Source organism: Sturnira hondurensis, unplaced genomic scaffold, assembly GCF_014824575.4.
Source record: "Sturnira hondurensis isolate 20B ecotype Veracruz unplaced genomic scaffold, ASM1482457v3 Scaffold0006713, whole genome shotgun sequence".
Lineage (NCBI taxonomy): Eukaryota > Metazoa > Chordata > Mammalia > Chiroptera > Phyllostomidae > Sturnira > Sturnira hondurensis.
Genome location: NW_028079344.1, coordinates 4,749,566 through 4,764,587, shown reverse-complemented (window position 1 = coordinate 4,764,587; position 15,022 = coordinate 4,749,566).

The window sequence follows — 15,022 nt, the reverse complement described above, 5'->3', positions numbered from 1 at the left end:
TAAACCCGTTACCCTCTCACGTTATCTCTCCCAAATCATTGTCGCAGCTCTCAATGTTACCGGGACGCGCTCGCAAGTCACTAAGCCAAGCCTCCACTGTCTCACTCGGCCAATTCGGGGCCCCTGTCCAGATCCGCACTCACGCAGATCCCACTCACTGGAAGAAGCCCCGCGCGCTCGCGACTGGGCGTTAGACTTCATCTTTTTCTATCATGGGTCTTCCATTTCCCACAAGAAACCCACAAAAACCAGCTATTTTTACTCCCGATTGCTGTCCCATTCAAGTTAGGAAGTTTTTGTTTCGTTTAACTTTAAGCATAAATAAATGGAATGCTCCTTTGGGAAGAAAGCGAGTGAGGAGTTAGAACTCAAACAGTAGTAAGAAACTCCAAAACTTTAGGACTTAGGGACTCGGGTATGTTTTGCCATTTCTATTTGAAAGGATTTAAGGATACAGAAAATCACTGCTCTGATTTCTTGCCAGGGATTTATTTAGCAAATTCCTCAGCGTAAACTTGGGCACCTACCTCAGAACACAGGGTTCTAAATATGATAGGAGCTGGCACATTTGGTGATGATGATCACATAACTAACCAAATTTCAGCTTTATTTAGAACTGGGTTCAGTAAGCATAGTATACGTGGATGTTAGTCTACCAACCTCATTTGTAAAAATCTAGCATTGCCCACGAAGTAATTTGAAAATTTACATTTGTAAGAGTTTACATTCTTAGCTTTCCAAAAAACAATCACAGTAGGATGTTTTCAGATTTTGTGAGGCTGTCTTGTGAAGTTGAAGACTTCTTGCCCAGCATAAAATATCTTGTCCATAAAGCAGCTCTCTAATTTCTTCCATTGGGATAACCCACAGGTTAAATGGCAGAGGTTCAGGTAGTACCTCCAGAGGGCACAGTTAAAATCCAATGCACTACTTTACACCAACTATCTGTCACTATTTAGTGTTCCAGCATATAGAACTATACCAGATACATAGTGCAATTCAGCAAATATTTGTAAAAGAATTAGTGCTCTGTCCTAAATCCGGGTCGCAAAATAAAGGTGACATTCCATTGTCTTACTATTTTCCCTCTGAATTCCTTCCTGCCATTTTGCAAAGCCCCTTTTCTTCGCGATCACCTTAATACCACCATCACCACCCAAGACAGAGAAGCTGCAACTTTTACAAAAGGCCGGAAGTGGAAGAAGGTATAGAGCAAAAAATAAAGAGTCAAGGACAGAATCTAGGGATCACCAATACTAACAAGATAGGCAAAGGAAGAGGGGCTTCCCAGAAAGCAAGAAAAAAATCTGAAGATATGGGGTCATGGGGAAAGGGGGAAGAGGGAGGGATCAGAAGAGTCACGTATCACACAATGGTCAAGTAAAATAAGTATGGGTATTCCTCACTCCGTGTGGCATTGAGGGGCCACAGAAACAATCAAATCCAAAGAGTCAAAATGGTCCTCATAATCTATGGGAAAATGATTGTCCTATGACCTATACGATTTTTGTCAAAACATTGAGAACACTCTGTTGAGTTATAAGAAATGAAAAATATAGTAAAACTAGTATTTAAGACATTAACCGAAAGCATCAGATACATAGAGAATTAAAGCCCTGGCTGGCGTGGCTCAGTGGATTGAGCGCAGGCCTGCGAACCACACGTTCGTGGTTCGATTCCCAGTCAGGGCACATGCCTGGGTTGCAGGTCAGTTCCCAGCAGGAAACTCACGAGAGGCAACCTTACATTGATATTTCTCTCCTTCCCTTCCCCTCTAAAGATAAATAAATAAAAAATTTAAAAAAGAAACATTGAGAATTAGAGCACTTTATGTTTCCTGTGTAGAAAACATGAAGACTAGCTTGAGCTGTACTTGTCTTCTTGTCATGTAATTTTTACCCAGAGTGGACATCTTTCCTATGCGGTAGTAAACTGTTATACTTCTGAGTTTGGTTCAGCTTCCAACATTTTATTCTTTGTGTTCTCAATGTGTTGTGAAGTATCTTCAAAAGTTCATTCAATGTTAAGTTTCTGCTGGCATCACTTCCTCAGGGCCGTCCTGTCCTTTTCATCACAACCGCTTTGCTCCTGTGTGTTGATAAGCTGGTCTTCACTGAGTCCCTCTGTCTGAATGTCTAAAATCTGTTGAAAAGCAGCAGAGTCACCAATCCCTCAGTCAGCAATTTCTCCTGTAACTCTATTTATGTATATTAGAATTTTATTTCCAACATTATCACTTTTATTTCTCTGTTTTACTTCACGTCTCTTGGCCAGCTTCCTCTTTTGACAATCCATATTTGTAAAATGTCTTGTGGGGCCTTGGACAGCATGGCTCACATGGTTGGGCATTGTCTTGCAAACCGAAAGGACACGAGTTCAATTTCTTTTTAGGGCATATGCCTAGGTTGTAAGTTTGGTCCCCAGTCCCAGTGTGTATGGGAGGCAACTGATTGATGTTTCTCTCTCTTTTTTTCCTCTCTTCCCCTCTCTCTAAAATAAGTATGTCCTTGGGTGAAGATAAAAATTTAAAAAATAGATCCTAACAAAAATTACAATGTTTGAAATGATAGGCAACTAATTAAAAATAATAATAAAGTAAAATGTGGATTGAGCACTGGGAGATGGAGGAGGCAACACAGTGGCACTCTTTGCTGCCTCTGTGGGAACTGAATAACATACACAGTGAGCAGCCACCAACAGACTTGGAAAGAAGTGATGTTATAATAACAAAGAATCTGATTTCATGTTTCAATATGTGAGTGCTGACATCTTTTAAGCCTCACCCCTCCCTCTTACCCTCATCTCCCGCATGTGGACAGGATGACAAGAAAGCCCAGGTGCTGCCTCCTTTGGGAGATTCAGGCCTCTTCTTGCCTAGTGCAGGAGCTCTCATTCTAGCCCACCCCTGGACCACAGTAAACACACGAGCCAATCTCCTTCCCTCTGCTCTCAAGCCACTTTAGAACTGGCTTGGGAGGTCCATTCTGTTCTTCCCAGAGATCTTGAATTGTGTGAATAACAAATACACTCTCTTGGCTTGTGCATGATGTCATTAGTCTTGACATATACACCCAACTTTGGTGAAAGTTGTATGTTCGTGACAGACATGGTGATAACTGATTAAGAAGCACAGCTGGTATTTATGTAGTTCAGTCTGTGGATTGAAGCTTGTACTTTATGCAATTACTCATAGTTAATATACCATGGTAAGGGAAATTTGAATGGCTGGGGAAATGGTGTCATTTAACCAAAATGTGGTCATTGAAATTTCTGCTTATCGGAACCATGCAAAGAGAGGACTGTCTGTTTTGAAAAGTACTCATTACAATGAGGTTGGAATCAGATTGCATTGTTATTCTCTGCTAACAGAACTCTGAGTCTTGTCTACATACTCACAGTGCTCTGTGAAGTCATGTGCTTCAGGTAAAGCTTGCCCAAGCATCGAGATGGGGTGAGGGGAGGACATTTTGATTTGTTAATGTCAATCACTCAGAATCTAGTTTCCTTGTTAGTAGGTGGCTTTGGAAATGGTATATAACTAAACTCTGATCAATAAGACATGCAGGGAAATCTTTGGGAGGATAGAGCTGGTAAAATGTTCTTAGCTCTTCGAAAAAGACCCAAGGAAGAGATAGTTGCTTTTCTACCTCTGAAGGGTGTAATGCTTGTAGGAGTTGCTGCCATTCTGAGGAGAGATAGATGACAAAGTGGAAGGATGAAAAGACTTATGCCTTAAGAATTTTATATATATTTTTATTTTTAGAGAGAGGGGAAGAAAGGCAGAAAGAGAGAAACATTGCTGTGGGAGAGAATAGAAACATTGATCAGTTGCATCTCACAGCATCCAACTGGGGACTGAACTCGCAACCCAGGCTTGTGCCCTGACCAGGAATCACACTGGTGGCATCTCACTTTGCAGAACAGCACACAGCCAACTGAGCCACATTAACCAGGGAAAGACCTGTGCCTTTGATGTGGCTGTGAAGTCACTGAATTAAACAACCATGGAGACCACCCCCACACACCCACACCCACTTCCCCCTCCCTCCACACCCAGGAATACTGTCCTGTGAAAAGAATGAATTATCTTGTCTAAGCATTGGAGTTAGGCTTCTTCATATTTGAAGTTGAAAGACTCCTAACAAATATAGGAATGCATCCTTACAAATATGTTTCAGAGACCATCTTGAATCAACTTAAATCTGTTTTAAGAAATATGATTCATAAACTTTGATACTTTAATCATTAGTAACAAATTACTTGTGATGTGCCTGGCCACTGATAACAACGTGCCAGTGCTGCAGTTCAGACCTGTGCTGTGTACCAGCTATGAGGGGAAGACGACAGTTAGGAGCCGTCAGAGGAGAATACAAAGGTCAGTACATTTCCCAATATTGGAAATCAAAATAACATTCTATTGGAAATAGAGACATATAAAAAAGCATTGTCTATAAACTCAGAGTGGATTGAGGTTTTATGGGGCTTAAAGCTTTTTCGATTTTGAGTTCTCCTTTTTGAAGAAATTTCAAAATTAGAACAGCAAAATCATTAAGAACTGTGAAAGGTCTGAGATGTTATGTAACTTGCAAGCTAATAAGTTAGTTTGACCCAGGTTCACGGATGCTGGCAGAAGACAGAGGCTCCTGGGTCAGAGGCAAGCAGGTCTCAATCTTGTTCCTCAGCTTTTATTGAGATATAATTGACATGTAACATTGTATTAGTCCAAGGTGTACAATATAATGATTTTATATATGTATATACTGCAAAATGATTACCACAGTAAACTTAGTTAACATTAGTCATCTCACATAGTTCTATTTTTTCTTGCAATGAAAACTTTTAAGATCTATTCTCTTAACAACTTCCAAATATGTAAAACACTGTTAACTATAGTCACCATGCTCCATGTTACATCCCCAAGACTTATTTATCTTATAACTAGAAGTTTGCACATTTTTGTAACTGATATCATGGAGTATTTTTCTTTTCCTGTCTATTTAATTTAGCATAATGCCCTCAAGATCCACCCATGTTGTTGCAAATGGCAGGATTTCCTTCTTTTTTAAGGCTGAAGAGTACTCCATTGTGTGTTTGTTCTTTCTTTATTTTAAGATTTAATTTATTTATTTTTAGAGAGAGGAGAAAGGAGGGAGACTGAGAGGTAGAAAAACATCGATGTAAGAGAGAAACTCATATTGGCTGCCCCTCTCATGCCCCAACCTGGGACCTGGCCTGCACCCAGGCATGTGCCCTGACTGGGAATTGAACCCGTGACCCTTTGGTTCACAGCCCATGCTCAATACACTGAGTTACACCAGCCAGGGCTGTATCACATATTCTTAATCGGTGTATCTATCAATGGATTCTTAGGTCGCTTCCATGAACTTGGGTGCACATATCTTTTCTTGTGATAGTGATTTCATTTGCTTTGGATGAAGATCCAAAAGTGGAATTGCTAGATCAGATGGCAGTTCTATTTTTAATTTTTCAAGGAACCTCCATACTTTTTCTTATAGATGCTACACCGGTTTACATTCCTACCAATAGTGGAAGATATAACACACCTTATTGGTTTATTGTATTACTTTATTACACCACAGTGGGCAGCATGAGCTTCATATTCACCTCAATCTGTTTTGTTGCCAAGTCCCACAGGTGCTGTGGGGCTGGGCCCAGGTGGATACCACACACAGCTGGGTTTGCATTGCAGCTAAGGAACCTCAAGCTTGGGAAAGCCCGTTCTGTAGTGGGGCTGCTGCCCAACTTTCGCCACAAGGAAGTCCTTGCCTTTATTGCACTGGTCAGCAGGCAAATCTCTCTCTGCTCTGAAGGGAGACAGAATCTCCTTCTTCCAAAGTTGTTTACTCTACGTTCTTAAAAATATCATCCTAACAACAGCTGTTAGTGTCCCTGTTTACAAGATGTGCAGAAATATGAGAGACCCATGGAGAATTGTCTCCCAACAAATACTCTGTAAAAAGTGAGTGTTTATTTCAAATGATTAAAATAAGTACCAACAAATAAATTTGTAAAAAGTTGATAAATGCTCTGAACATTATTTAAAATTAGGATCTGGGGAATGGGCCACAGGCAAGAAGAAGCCCCTGAAGCAGCCCAAGAAGAAGGCCAAGGAGACAGATGAGGAAGATAAACAATTCAAGCAGAAGCAAAAAAAAAAAACAGAGCAGAAGAAACTCAAGAAGCTAAAAGTGAAGTCTTCAGGAAAGTGCCCTGTGGCCACAGGTTTAATTAAGAAATCTGGCAAAAAGTGAGCTGTTCCCTGTGTCTGGGGCAATGGTGAGCCTCAGTTCCATTCTTGTTTTTTTTAAGATTTTATTTATTTATTTTTAGAGAAGGGTAGGGAGAAAGAAAGGAAGAGAAACATCAGTGTGTGGTTGCTTCTCACACGCCCCACACTGAGGACCTGGTCCACAACCCAGGCATGTGCCCTGACTGGGAATCCAACCAGGGATCCTTTGGTTCACAGGCTGGTGCTCAATCCACTGAACCACATCAGTCAGGCTCCTGTTTTTACATCTGGATTCCCTGTCATCACCTATTAGCTAAAATGAGGTGTTGTCTTGGAGCCTGTAGAATATTTAAGAGTAAACTTTCCTAAAACAAGTTCATAAATAATAATCATTCAGTGGCTCATCTCCTTAGTTCTTCTCACTCTGCCACTTCATCCTTAGCTATGAGGTCAGAGAAAACCCAGAATCCTGCACGGTGGCACTGGATAAAGCTTGTGTGTGGTACTGCCAGCGGTGGACATGTCTTTTTCCTTAGGGACTCTGAAATTCACCAAACCTGCCATGTTACTCTATCCAAAAACTATCCCCTATTTTTTTTAAAAGAGAAAGTCAAGTATCTAACCAGGACAATGCATCTAACATCACAAAATTCAGAAAGTGGGAACCACAGGTGGCAGCGAAATGTCTGTGAAGATGGCCTCAGTAGTGCCAGGACTGCCCATGACAGCATTTCAGACTTGGTATATTGTGCAGAGGCCAGAAGAAAACTTTCAATTGCAAGAAGAAGCTTCAGGAAGTTTGAGCTCAGTTCAAAGTCAAAATGCAAAGAGTGACCTGGAAATTGTCACTGTTTAAAATCTGTGTATAAGGCAGTAGTAACATTTCCGGTTCTCACAATCTGGAAAACCACAGACCAGTTTTTGCTACACAAGAGTAATTATCTTTTTTTCAGGAAATATTTGGATGGAAGCAGCAGAAATCTACTCAAATGATCACAAATCCAAAGTTAGAATTTGTTGTTTTGTACCTCAAGAATTTGTTTTCTTGGACAAACAGGCCCCAGGAGGTGCTCTACTTGGGTACTGCAAAGTCAGAAACAGCAGAAAGAAATAAGGAGCTCCTACCCTCTGCGATAGCATGGATTGAACTGGAAAGCATTATGCTAAGTGAAATAAGCCAGATGGTGAAAGACAAATACCATATGATCTCACCTTTAACAGGAACCCAATCAGCAAAATAAACAAACAAGCAAAATATAATCAAAGACACTGGAATAAAGACAGTCACAGGCTGACAGTGACCAGAGGGAAGAGGGGAGGGAATTTCAGGGGAAAAGGGGAAGGGTTTACAGGAAGAAGTATAAAGGACACATGGACAAAAACTAGGGAGTGGGTGGAAATGGGAGGGAGGTGGGAGGGCTGGGGGGTGGGCTGGGATGGGAGTAAAAAACAGAAAACTGTACTTGAACAACAATTAAAAAAAAAGAAACAGAGTATACTGGGCTAAATTGCATCTGCCACCTCCTTCCAATTCATATGGTGTCGTCCTAACCCCCAGTACTTCAGAATGTGACTGTATCTGAAGATAGGCCCTTTACAGAGGTAAAGTGTAATAAGGTCGTATGGCTGAGCCCTAATCCGATGTAACCAGTGTCCTTCTAGCAGAGAAGATCAGGACACAGGCACACAACAAGGAAAGACCAGGTGAGGACACAGAGAGAAGACAATTACCCACAAGCCAAGGAGAGAGGCCGGAACAAACCAACCCTGGTGACACCTTGACCTTGGATTTCCAGCTTTCTGAATGTTAGACATTTCTGTTAGATGTTTCTGTTTAAGTCCTTCCCTCCCCTGTCCCACTCTGGGCCCTTTGTTATGGTAGCCCTAACATACTCACACACAGGGGTTACAAATTTACAAAAATCTCTCTTCTGCTCTCCTCAGCTCCATTGCCTCACTTATCTGCGTCTACAGATGGTTTTCTCTGATGTGGTGAACATCCCACAGAGATGAGCTCACCAGTCTTGATTGTAGGTGATTGCTCTCAGCTTCACTGCTGCATACCAACTACCCGGAGTCTCCAAGGCAGAGAACACGACTAATGAAGTTGGGTCAAATATCCATCCTGGTACAACAAGGGAGGGGAGAGTTGCACATGCCAGTGTGGAAACCTGGCCCTCCCAATGTTAGTATGAGGCTGGTGGAGGCAGGCTACTCTAGTTATTCTAAGCAAATCTGAGAGGTGAAAGTGTAACTCTCAAAGCCAGCCAGCACAGTGTGGCTGGACCAAACTTCTTGTACCTCCCACTCCTCAGTGGGTAAATGGACAGCGAAAGGTAATGAAGAGAGGACATGGTTCTAGCAGTTAATTCCAAAAAACCTGGAAGCTTTTAGACATGTAAGAAATTGGCCAAGGAAAGAGCAAGACTGAGCTTTGCGCGCGAGCGCACGTGCACACACACACACACATTCCTCAGTTATCATTTTGTGATTTTTCTTTCTTCACTCCTTAATTCTGTTCTTTTATTATCAACAAAGACAAAATGCACACACAGGGACAGAATGGAAACACCCAGTGTGCTTTTTCTGTTGTGTTTTCTTTTAAAAGTGAATACAGACCCCACATCTGAATAAAAATAGTTCTATGTCCTTGGAAAAGTTTAGTTAAATAAGTATATGTGCTCTTCTTTTTTCAAAAAAGGAAAATTAGAAAATGTAAATATACTCATTAATGTACTTGGTTTCAGATTACAGAAATTTAATCATGACACGCTTTAGCTAAACAGGGAAATTTGGTTTTTGGTTATGTGCACATCACATAGAATCCACAGAGAGAAATGCAAGTGTACTACTCTGAATCAGAACTGGAGCCCTGGCTGGTGTGGCTCAGTGGATTGAATGCCAGCCTGTGAACCAGCGTGTTGCTGGATAGATTCCCAGTCAGGACACATGCCTGGGTTGTGCCAGGTCCCCAGTAGGGGACACTCAAGAGGCAACCACACATTGATGTTTCTCTCTTTCTCTCTCCCTCCTCCTCTCTCTAAAACTAAACAAATAAAATAATTCAGACAACAACAATGAAAAACAGAGAATCAGATGGCATCAGCTTCTCTCACCTTTCAGCTATGCCCCTCTCAGGTGTCAGTTCCTTTGCTTATCTCTTGTTATGCTGTCTCCCAGTTCCAAGAAAAGGAACAGGTCGTTATCATCAGCATTCTCCAGAAAGAAAGAATATTAACTTACATCTCTTTGTTCTATCACCAAATTCCCAGGGAAGGCCCCTGATTGTCCTGGCATGGGTCTGTGCTCCATCTTTAGACCAATGGAAAGTGGCAATGAAAGTGACATCACCTAAGAATACTGCTGCTCGGACATCTGCTCTGACTTAACCAGATTGAGGCACAGGGGAGGTGGATGCCAGGAATGCACACCCAGGTGATTGGAATGGAGTGGATTGTGAGCTGGGGAGACAGAATTACAGTCGTTTGGTTCCACAAACAGGCAAAAAAGAGGAGAAAGATCTATAATAACACCATTTAAAGGTAATAGTTGAAAACACTTGAATACCTTTTTTTTTCACTGCAAAAGGACACTGGTCACACTTTAAGATAGAAATAGTGTAGGGTTGTGTGGGGTGTTTTAAAGTTTTCTTTTTTTAAGTATATTTTATTAGGACTTCTGCCAAGATGGAGGCGTAGGTGGAAACACTGTGCCTTCTCCCACAACCAAGTTTGAATACAACAAAGATTTAGTAAACAAAGACGCAGACAAAGAACAGAAAACTGAATTATACAGAAGTCCAACAACAATGAACCATTCAACCCGGACCGGTAAGAGGGGCAGAGCCAGCAGCGGAGCAGGGTTGGGCAGGAAGGATCCCCCGACCCAGGCGACCCAGGCAACCCAGGTGACCCAGGTGACCCAGGTGCGCAGGCAGCCGTGGTAGCATCACGGCCCAGTGAGGGTTCGGGGCAGGCTGAGCATGGTTGCACATTCCCACGCGCAGATAAACCCAGCAAAGGAGTGAGCAGTGAGACGGACCACGCGGCCCCAGTGGCTGGCGAGAGGAGGCAGAGGGGAATGCCATTGATTTCCTTTGACCCGCCCCCACATACTGCATCACCACCCAGCGACTGAGTTGCCCTGACCTGGTGAACACCTAGGGCTCCGCTCCTCGTACATAACAGGCACGAACAGTCCAAAATATGGCTCAAGAAGAACTCAAAGCCCCAGAGCCAATAACTCTAAGTGAAAAAGAAATAGTGAACCTCTCAGATGCACAGTTCAAAACACTGTTCATCAGGATGCTCACAGAACTGGTTGATTATAGTCACAAATTAGAGGAACATATGAAGGCTAAACTAATTGAAATGAAGGGAAATGCACAGGAAACCAATAGCGATGGAAAGGAAACTGGGATTCAAATCAAGAGAGTGGACCAGAAGGAAGAACGAAACATCCAACCAGAAAAGAATGAATAAACAAGAATTCAAGAAAATGAGGAGAGGTTTAGGAACCTCCAGGACATCTTTAAACGTTCCAACATCCGGATTATAGGGGTACCAGAAGGGGGAAAGAAACAGCCACGAATGGAAGACTTATTTGAACAAATAATAAAGGAGAACTTCCCCAGTCTGGCAAAGGAAATATACCTCCTGGAAATCCAGGAAGCTCAGAGAGTCCCCAAGAAGTTGGACCCAAGAAGGAACACACCAAGGCACATCATAATTACATTAGCCAAGACTAAAATGAAGGAGAGAATCCTAGAAGCAGCAAGAGATAAGGGGACAGTCACCTACAAAGGAGTTCCCATCAGACTGTCAGCTGATTTCTCAAAAGAGACCTTACAGGCAAGAAGGGGCTGGAAAGAAGTATTCCAAGTCATGAAAGGCAGGGACCTACATCCAAGATTGCTTTATCCAGCAAAGTTTTCATTTAGAATGAAAGAACAGATAAAGTGCTTCTCAGATAAGATCAAGTTGAAGGAGTTCATCATCACCAAGCCCTTATTATATGAAATGTTAAAGGGACTTATCTAAGAAAAAGAAGATGAAAAATATTAACAGTGAAAGGACAGCAAACTCACAGTTATCAACAACCACACCTAAAACATAAGCAAACCAAGAGGACAGCTAGATCAGGAGTGGAACCATAGAAATGAAGAACACATGGAGGGTTAGCAACAGGGGAGTGGGAGGAGGAGAAGGGGGGAGAAGGTACAGAAAATAGCATAGATGGTAGGTAGAAAATAGATAAGGGGGAGGGCAAGAATAGTGGGGGAAATATAGAATCTAAAGAACTTGAGACACGTGGTTATAAACTAAGGGGGGGAGAATGGTGGGGGAGGGAGTGTGCGGGTGGAGGGGAATGAAAGGGGGGAATAGGACAACTGTAATGGTACAATCAATAAAGTACATATATTTAAAAAACTATTCTAAGATTCTCTTCATTTTATTCAGTTATTATAATAGAAGTGAATAAAATGAAGAGAATCTTAGAATAGTTTTTTAAATATATGTACTTTATTGATTGTACCATTACAGTTGTCCTATTCCCCCCGTTCAGTCCCCTCCACCCGCACACTCCCTCCCCCACCATTCTCCCCCCCTTAGTTTATAACCACGTGTCTCAAGTTCTTTAGATTCTATATTTCCCCTACTATTCTTGCCCTCCCCCTATCTATTTTCTACCTACTATCTATGCTATTTTCTGTACCTTCTCCCCCCTTCTCCTCCTCCCACTCCCCTGTTGCTAACCCTCCATGTGTTCTTCATTTCTATGGTTCCACTCCTGATCTAGCTGTCCTCTTGGTTTGCTTTTGTTTTAGGTGTGGTTGTTAATAACTGTGTGTTTGCTGTCCTTTCACTGTTCATATTTTTCATCTTCTTTTTCTTATATAAGTCCCTTTAGCATTTCATATAATAAGGGCTTGGTGATGATGAACTCCTTGAACTTGACCTTATCTGAGAAGCACTTTATCTGTCCTTCCATTCTAAATGAAAGTTTTGCTGGATAAAGCAATCTTGGCTGTAAGTCTTTGGATTTCATGACTTGGAATACTTCTTTCCAACCCCTTCTTGCCTGTAAGGTCTCTTTTGAGAAATCAGCTGACAGTCTGATGGGAACTCTTTTGTAGGTGACTGTCCCCTTATCTCTTGCTGCTTCTAGGATTCTCTCCTTCATTTTAGTCTTGGCTAATGTAATTATGATGTGCCTTGGTGTGTTCCTTCTTGGGTCCAACTTCTTTGGGACTCTCTGAGCTTCCTGGATTTCCAGGAGGTATATTTCCTTTGCCAGACTGGGGAAGTTCTCCTTTATTATTTGTTCAAATAAGTCTTCCATTCGTGGCTGTTTCTTTCCCCCTTCTGGTACCCCTATAGTCCGGATGTTGGAATGTTTAAAGATGTCCTGGAGGTTCCTAAGCCTCTCCTCATTTTTTTGAATTCTCATTTCTTCATTCCTTTCTGGTGGGATGTCTTGTTCTTCCTTCTGGTCCATTCCATTGATTTGAGTCCCAGTTTCCTTTCCATCGCTATTGGTTTCCTGGACATCTCCCTTCATTTCAATTAGTTTAGCCTTCATATGTTCCTCTAATTTATGACTATAATCAACCAGTTCTGTGAGCACCCTGATAAATAGTGTCCTGAATTGTGCTTCTGAGAGGCTGGCAATTTCTCGGTTGCTTAGAGTTATTGGCTCTGGGGCTTTGAGTTCTTCTTGAGCCATCTCTTGGGCTGTTCGTGCCTGTTACGTAGCACGATCGGAGCCCTAGGTGTTCACCAGGGCAGGGCAACTCAGTCGCTGGGTTGTGACGCTGTATGTGGGGGCAGGGTCAAAGAGAAGCAATGGTGTCCCGTCTGCCGCCTCCTGCTGTGGCCCCCACAGTTGCGGCAGCTGCCACCGTCATGTTTCGTCCCACTGCACGTGAGTGTGCCACCGCCGTCAGGTCCTCGCCCCCTGGGGCCTGTGTGGTCCATCTCACTGTGTGTGAATGTGCAACCGCGGTCAGTCTGCCCCACACCCTGACTGGGTCCGGGCCACTTGCGTGCCTAGGTCTGGGGATCTGTCCTGCCCGACCGTGCTCTGCTGCTGGCTCCGCCTCTCTTACTGTCCCCGTTGAATGGTTAGTGGTTGTCCGACTTCCGTATAATTCAATTTTCTGTTTTGTGGCTGTGTCTTTTGTTCTCCAAACCTTTGTTGTATTCAAACTTGGTTGTGGGAGAAGGCACAGTGTTTCCACCTATGCCTCCATCTTGGCGGAAGTCTAATTATGATGTATCTTGATGTGTTCTTTTTGAGTCCAACTTGTTTGGGGTTCTCTGATCTTCCTGGACTTGTATGTCTATTTCCTTTGCCAGATTAGGAAAGTTTTCTTTCATTATTTTTCAAATACATTTTCAACTTCTTGCTGTTCTTCTTCTCCTTCTGACACCCTTATGTTTGGATATTGGAACGTGTAAGTTTGTCCCAGAGATTCCTAAGCCTCTCCCCACTTTTTTGAATTCTCATTTCTTTATTCTGTTCTGATCGAATGTTTATTTCTTCCTTTTGTTCCAAGTCATTGATTTGAGTCCCAGTTTCCTTCTCTTCAGTATTGGTTCCTTGTATATTTTTCTTTATTTCACCTTGTAGTTTTCACTTATTTTATTTTGTGGCCATACTCAATCATTTCTGTAAGCATCCTGATTACCAGTGTTTTCAACTCTGCATCTGATAGGTTGTTTATCTCCTCGTCACTTAGCTCTTTTTCTTAAGTTCTGATGTGCCCTTTCACTTGGGCCATATTTATTTGTCTTGGTACACCTGTTTTGTAGTAAGGGGCAGAGCTCTGGGTCTTTGCCAGGGTGGGGCAACCCACTTGCTACATTGTGTTGCTATATGTGGGGGAGAGGTCAGAGGAAACAATGTTGCTTGCTTGGCTCTCACCCTACTTTCAGTCACTTTCCCTGCTTCCTACATGTGAGTTGCACCCTTTCACTTGCTGCCCTGGTGCCAATACCTGGATGGTTGGGCTTGTGTACATTCTAGGACCCCATGGGCCCCTCCAACACACTGTCCTGTGAGACTGGCTGCTTCTTCCCACTGCCACAACCCCACGGGTTTTTACAGCCAGAAGTTTTGAGGTTTTATTTTCCTTGTGCTGAAACCCTGGGTTGTGTGATCTGTCTTGCTCCCCAGTTGTTTCTTCTGGTTTATCTACATGTGAATGTGAGAATGCCTGGTCTGCCAGCCACTGCCTTGCCACATGTCCTCTCAGCCCCAGCTGCCTGTCTCTGCCCCACCTACTGGTTTGGATAAATGCCTCTTCTCTAATTCCTTGGTTGTTGGACTCCCATACAGTTTCATTTTCTGGTAGTTCTGGGTTTTTTTTGTTTGTTTTTAAATTGGTTGTTATCTTTCTTTTGTTTGTTTAAGGAAGCAAAGCATATCTGCCTATTCCTCCATCTTGGCCAGAAGCCTAAAGTTTTCTTTTATTATTTGTATGTAATTTCTAAATTCACAATAAAGTCAACTTTTATCATTTAAAATAATCTATTTTTAAAAGGTAAGAAGAAAAGTATTTCAGGAGAAATCAAGTTTTTCAAAGTGTTATGTTTGTCTTCTGAACAGTTGTAACCTGTGCATTGAACAGATGTGATTTATGAGGTGTCATCATGAAATAATTTTACCATATGTGTCATTGTTCTTTTAAATTTATTATTTTTATTTTTAAGTTCAAAGTATATTTTATTTATTATGCTATTACAGTTTTTCTAATTTCCCCCTTTATCC